Below are 5,625 nucleotides of genomic sequence, written 5' to 3' on the forward strand. Positions count from 1 at the left end.
CCCCCCTAAATAAATATTGTTTTAATATTAGAAATACTTTTCTTTGGCCCAACAACAACAACAACAACAACAACAGACAGTTTTTTTTTACCCGGTGCTTTGTGTGAACCTCACCTGCAACTACGCCTAACCATTATTACCTGAGCAGCAGGTCAGGTAGCATCGAGTACACCGAGTATCGATAAACCTGTAGCTCTCTCACGCACACATTCTTGTTGTAGCAGCGCTAGCCTGTGATCGTGTCGTGCGTCAGGGCTTTGTGCGTGCCGCGTGTGATGGTCGACGGCTAACAAACGGAACAGAGCAGAACGCAAAGCCTCTAATATCAAGGGGAAGGACGGACTGTTCTGGCCCGCTTAATGTTTTACCATCTGTGTAAGAAGCATCTGAGGCTGTGATTTCTTGCGGTGGGTCCAGCAGTTGTTCGTGTTCTGACTGATTTTAAAAAAAAGAAAGGACTTGCCGAGAGAGTTGGGGAGCTACAAGTAAAACGTTTTTGATACAGACCTTTGGTTTCGAAAGTGTTATATAAGTTGTTTGAGAGAATACATACAACATACAAGCTATTTCTGGATATAGAAAACGTTTTGTGCATACACAAAAGCAGGTAAGAAAGCATAATATTATTTAAGTTGTTTTAAGTGTGTTATGTATTGTACTTTTTCGGATGAGAAGAAATGGGACACAGTTGCTTGACAAAGCAACATGGGAATTAAATGACTTTATCTTAGTTTTAAGCTGACTTTTGAAGTTTCTAGATCTAGATCTAGCCTTGTGTCTCTTGAAAATGTAATCACTCGTTCATCGTGCTAACTCCTTGAATTACCTATTTATGCAGCATACCAACTTAAAGCTAAAATTAATATTTCACCTAGATTTATGTTAAACGACGCCCGTCACTCAAAACTCTCCTTTAAAAGTCAAAGAAACGTAAAATTGTCTTAGTGTGTTATTGAGGATCATCAATATTGATAGAATGGACATAAATCTACATTGCATACCCAATGAATAGAGAATGTTTTCTTTACAATGCACAATGTTTTATTACTATAGTTTTAAACAAAACGGAAAACAGAGCAATCACAAATACCACGCAAAATTTGGACGACTTTAAATACGCTCATTGTTCTTTTGCTCAGGAACCATTGGTTTTGTGTAGAGCAATAACCCTTTGGGCATCGACTTAAGTAAATTTTGAGCATAGTTATTTGTCATTTCCCCCCAGATGTCACAGACAGTTGCGAACAAATGGCCAGAGTCAGGAGCAATGTCGCTGTTATTCAGCTGTTGTTTCATGTAACTTCACATACCTGTAGGATTCATATCGGGATTTCGGGGCTATTTACTGGTAACCACTCTAACGAACGTTGATATGATTTGGTTTTTCAAGAATTGTCTAGTGGCATTGGCCTGTGAGAGAATGCTTTGCTATGCATGGAGATGTCTACTCGAATGACACCATGACGAAAAAAAGGGTAAGATAAGAAGTTCCAGCACTTGTGCGATGTTGTCCACTCAGCCAAGTCGTCCGGTAATTCTTACGAGGGCGGTTGTCCAAAACCAGGGCAGTTTCAGGGCCTCTGTTCTTCACTGATAGTTGATTATGTCCAAAATCAAACAAAGCCCTTGTGAAAAAAAGTTTTCGAGCTCTACATGAACTCCTAAATTTAATTTAAAAAACCCCAAAATCAAACAAATGAGCCAATGTTATGTCAAGTCCACGTTTTGCATGTTTTTTGTGACTATTATTTTCCAGTCTGTTTGAAAATATCACCAGAAGATGCTGTTCATTGCAGAAACAATAATACATGTATTCTCTTTTCGACTTATATTTGATACATATCCATTCCACCAATGGTGATGCACCCCAATGCACGCACGAACACACCTCTATACGTTTCTTTCTTTTTGCGAAAATTTGCCAAGTTTGATTTGTAAGGTCAATTTTGAGAGACCATATTTCGGGTGTCTCTTAACATAGATGAAATCTTGTTATGTCAGACGATGTAAAATTTATTCAGCTTTAAATTGGTACAGTATATGCTGCATGAGTGGGTAGAGCAAGGCTCTAAAATGATGATTGGGTGGTTACATTTTCAAGTTTCTTTTGGACACCACTGGATAACACGATAACACTAGGAATGAGAGAGAGAGAGAGAGAGAGAGAGAGAGAGAGAGAGAGAGAGAGAGAGAGAAAGAGAGAGAGAGCGAGAGAGAGAGAGAGCGAGAGAGAGAGAGAGAGAGAGAGAGAGAGGGGGGGTGGGGGAGAAAGGATAGATAGATAGATAGATAAGATAGATAGATGTGTGGGGGAGGAGTAAGAGAGGAAGCCAAAACAGAGACAAGGTAGATGCGTTTTACATACTGCTTAAGGCAGTAATTATACTGTTTGCTAGGGAGGGGGTGGGGGGCATGCCTTTGTGTAGTGTTTTGCGTTTTTTTGTTTTAATTTCTTCTGATTTTCTTCAGTTTTTTTTATACATACACATATGCACACATGCATACACACTCACACACACGGACATGCACACACACACACACACACACACACACACACACACACACACACACGCGCACACACTCACACACTTACATACGTAATCTCTCATACACACACACACACACTCACACACACACACACACACACACACACACACACACACACACGCACACACACACACACATACACACACTGACGGGCATATGTATAATATGCACACTTCCTTTCACTCTTTCACACACACACACACACACACACACACACACACACACACACACACACACACACACACACACACACACACACACACACTCTTCTTCCACCCCCCCCCCACCCCAAAAAAAAAGAAAAAAAAAAGAAGGAAAATCGAGATAAAAACAACCCACGGTTGAGATTTCAACCAGTCATGCCTGACAGTTCATTGTCCAGCCTGATACTACTGTTACTGACCAACAGGGGCCTAGCTCGTGCAATTTATTGTCGTGGGCAAGAGGGGCATGTTTAAACGTATAAGAGAAGAAAAAAAACAATAACGCATTTCACTTTAAATGTTTCATTTTATGGCCTAACATTAGAATATTATTATCGGCCGTTTCCTCGTTTTATAAGGGCTGATGTGACAAACTTAGTGGGCGGCTCCTATTTTCCCAAGGTCTTTTCCTCTCAGTCCAAGGACATGTCTGATCACGACAGGAACCAAAAGATCCGGATTTAATTTCTACTGCTCTAAATTGTGTGCAGCGTAGCTGAAAAAAAAAGCCAAATGATATAGGTTCAGCGCCCCTATTAACACTATTAGGTTATTTAAGACACTACGGGACCTCTGAGTTTAACGTCCATCTTCGAAAGGGCCGAGTAGCGACGCTGAGAACTAATGTCACAACGCAGTTGAGCCATGCACTCGTCAATTTTTGGGCATGTGAAGTTATTGGTACCATCTGAAAGCTCATTCACTTACCTTGCTTTTAATTTTAAAGATACCTGTATATCTTGAATAGAAGTCTAGATATTTGCGATTGGAGGAGGTGGGATCCACTGGATTCAGTGGTAAAATTAACGAGAAAATGGCGGCTGAAGTGTGGTAACTTCAATAACTTGAAAGCCCTTTTGAAAACTGAAAAATCACGTAAGGTGTTCTTTTAACCAATGTTTTTCGGTAAAATTCACATGGTGATGTGTTTTGATATGGACATAAAAGGTGCTGAGCCACAAAGAAAAAATTGTTTTTTAAAATTTCCTGACTGGCGAAAAAAATACCCTTTTCTTCGATTTCACTATTTTGACGAGCCCTTGATTTCATCAAGATTGTTCATTGTTCGGTGCAAAAAGACGGCTGGCCGCTGCCTGTGATGTAGCTGTTAGTTAGCCACTTTGCTGCCATACAAGAGAACCCGAGTTCGATTCCCGAACGGGGGAGAGAATTTTTATCGAGTATCTCCGTCATTCTGCTTGGCTGTTTTATCTCTCTCAGGCTGGGTTGACCCTGATAAACAGGGCTGAAAGCCCGCCCCCTAAATGGTTTAAATTATGTTGATGGGGGCGTAAAACACCTACTTTAGTTCTAAAAGAAAGCAGCTGTTTCGAATTTAATCTAGATCTATCCATTATCACATGTCTCGTTTAAAGGGATAATTTTGACAGCCTTGTGCTACTTGTTGTGGAGAAGGTGAGACATCAACGTCTCGTGCCTGGCCTTTCCTCGTCTCTACTGTGTGTTTTGGGGTCTAAAGTTTTGTTCCTACTGTTCTGTATATGTGCCATGCGTTCTGCGTCTCCACAAGCAGTTGGAAAAAGATCTCAGTCATTTTTTACTAACTGCTTAGGACTTCGTTTATTCTCCACTCTCAACATAAAACCGATCCCAGAAAATCCTGTATTATCAAGAAATTTGGTAAAGTCACCCCCTCCCGTCTTTTCCGATTTCGATCGTCCTTGACCCTGTGAACTGACCTGGGCTGGGCTCACCACGGAGGTCGTAATGTCGTAATTGCAGCTATGTTTTATAGGAACAAAATTATAATCAAGCTCCAATCGTCGTGATGCGCAAAGGCATTGCGTGGTATGCTTAACTTTCACCAGAAATTCCTGCTAGGCAATGACGTTTTCAAATTGACAAATTGAATTCAACATAATTATCCTATCGGAGACATTTCGCTACCCTAGAATTAATTACAAAGGTCTGTCTGCTCAGTATCTAGTTTTGAGACCTTTGAAGTTTAAAAAAAAATTGAGTTTCACAACATTTCAAGCTTTTTCGAATGCATTTCTTTGAATATCTTGATAATGACTCCAAATAATCTTAAGATTTTGATAGAGCAGATAGAATATTAATGGGTCTTAGTAACTCTAAAAGGCCGATATGTTAGTTACAACTTTATAATTCAAAGGTAGCGATTTATCGTACACGTCCTGTTAAAGCGTTGCGAGAGACCAACAAAGAATGCCGGAACCAAAACACAGAAGGAATGATCTGGTATGTTTGTCACGTGAACCACTTACACAATAAGAGGGTGTCTGGCCTTGCTGTTGATTTATGATCCGAACTCTCTGGAGAACCACTCTGAGGCCAATCACTCTCACTTAACGACATGTGGGACTTCTTCGAGTGTCCAGGGTGTCCTGAAAGTGCGTGTTGTAAACCGGAGTGAATTTTAATAGGGCCTATTTCGTCAAACAGCTGTTCAGGTGTACAATAAATAATAAATGTATTAAGTTCAAATTTTGAATTTTCAAAAAAGTACAGTTTTTATACTTTCTGTTGCATTTGCTCAAGAAATAATACAGTTTTTTTCGAAATTAAACTTCTAAATTAATGTTGAAAAAAAAAGCAAAAAAGATGCATAATCTATGAACAATTTTTTTTATGAACAACTGTTTTATAAAAGAAATTCTCTTCCAAAAATGCTTACTAGGCTTTAAACAGTTTTAAAAACAAACGGCCAGCGATTTTGTGAGCTTCTATGATTCATGTCTTCAAATATTATACATAAAAGATTCTATGATCAGGTTCAATTTAAGGGGGCCAGGGGAGTCGTAATATTGATCCAACATTTTATTTTGTGAAATTGTGTCAATTAAAATAAGCTTTAGTAAATTGATAAAGACACACACACACGCACACACAC

At 39.5% G+C, this 5,625-nt stretch overlaps 1 long non-coding RNA gene across 1 annotated transcript in view; it reads left to right on the top strand.

The window, feature by feature from the left end:
* Window positions 1-267: 267 nt before the first annotated feature.
* Window positions 268-5,625, top strand: part of LOC118477318 — an 18,084-nt gene continuing 12,726 nt past the window's right edge. Inside the window, exon 1 of the long non-coding RNA XR_004858284.1 lies at window positions 268-607. This is a non-coding gene — a long non-coding RNA (uncharacterized LOC118477318). The remainder of the gene's footprint in view (window positions 608-5,625) is intronic.

The sequence above is a fragment of the Aplysia californica genome, unplaced genomic scaffold, assembly GCF_000002075.1.
Source record: "Aplysia californica isolate F4 #8 unplaced genomic scaffold, AplCal3.0 scaffold00063, whole genome shotgun sequence".
NCBI classification, from domain to species: Eukaryota; Metazoa; Mollusca; class Gastropoda; order Aplysiida; family Aplysiidae; genus Aplysia; species Aplysia californica.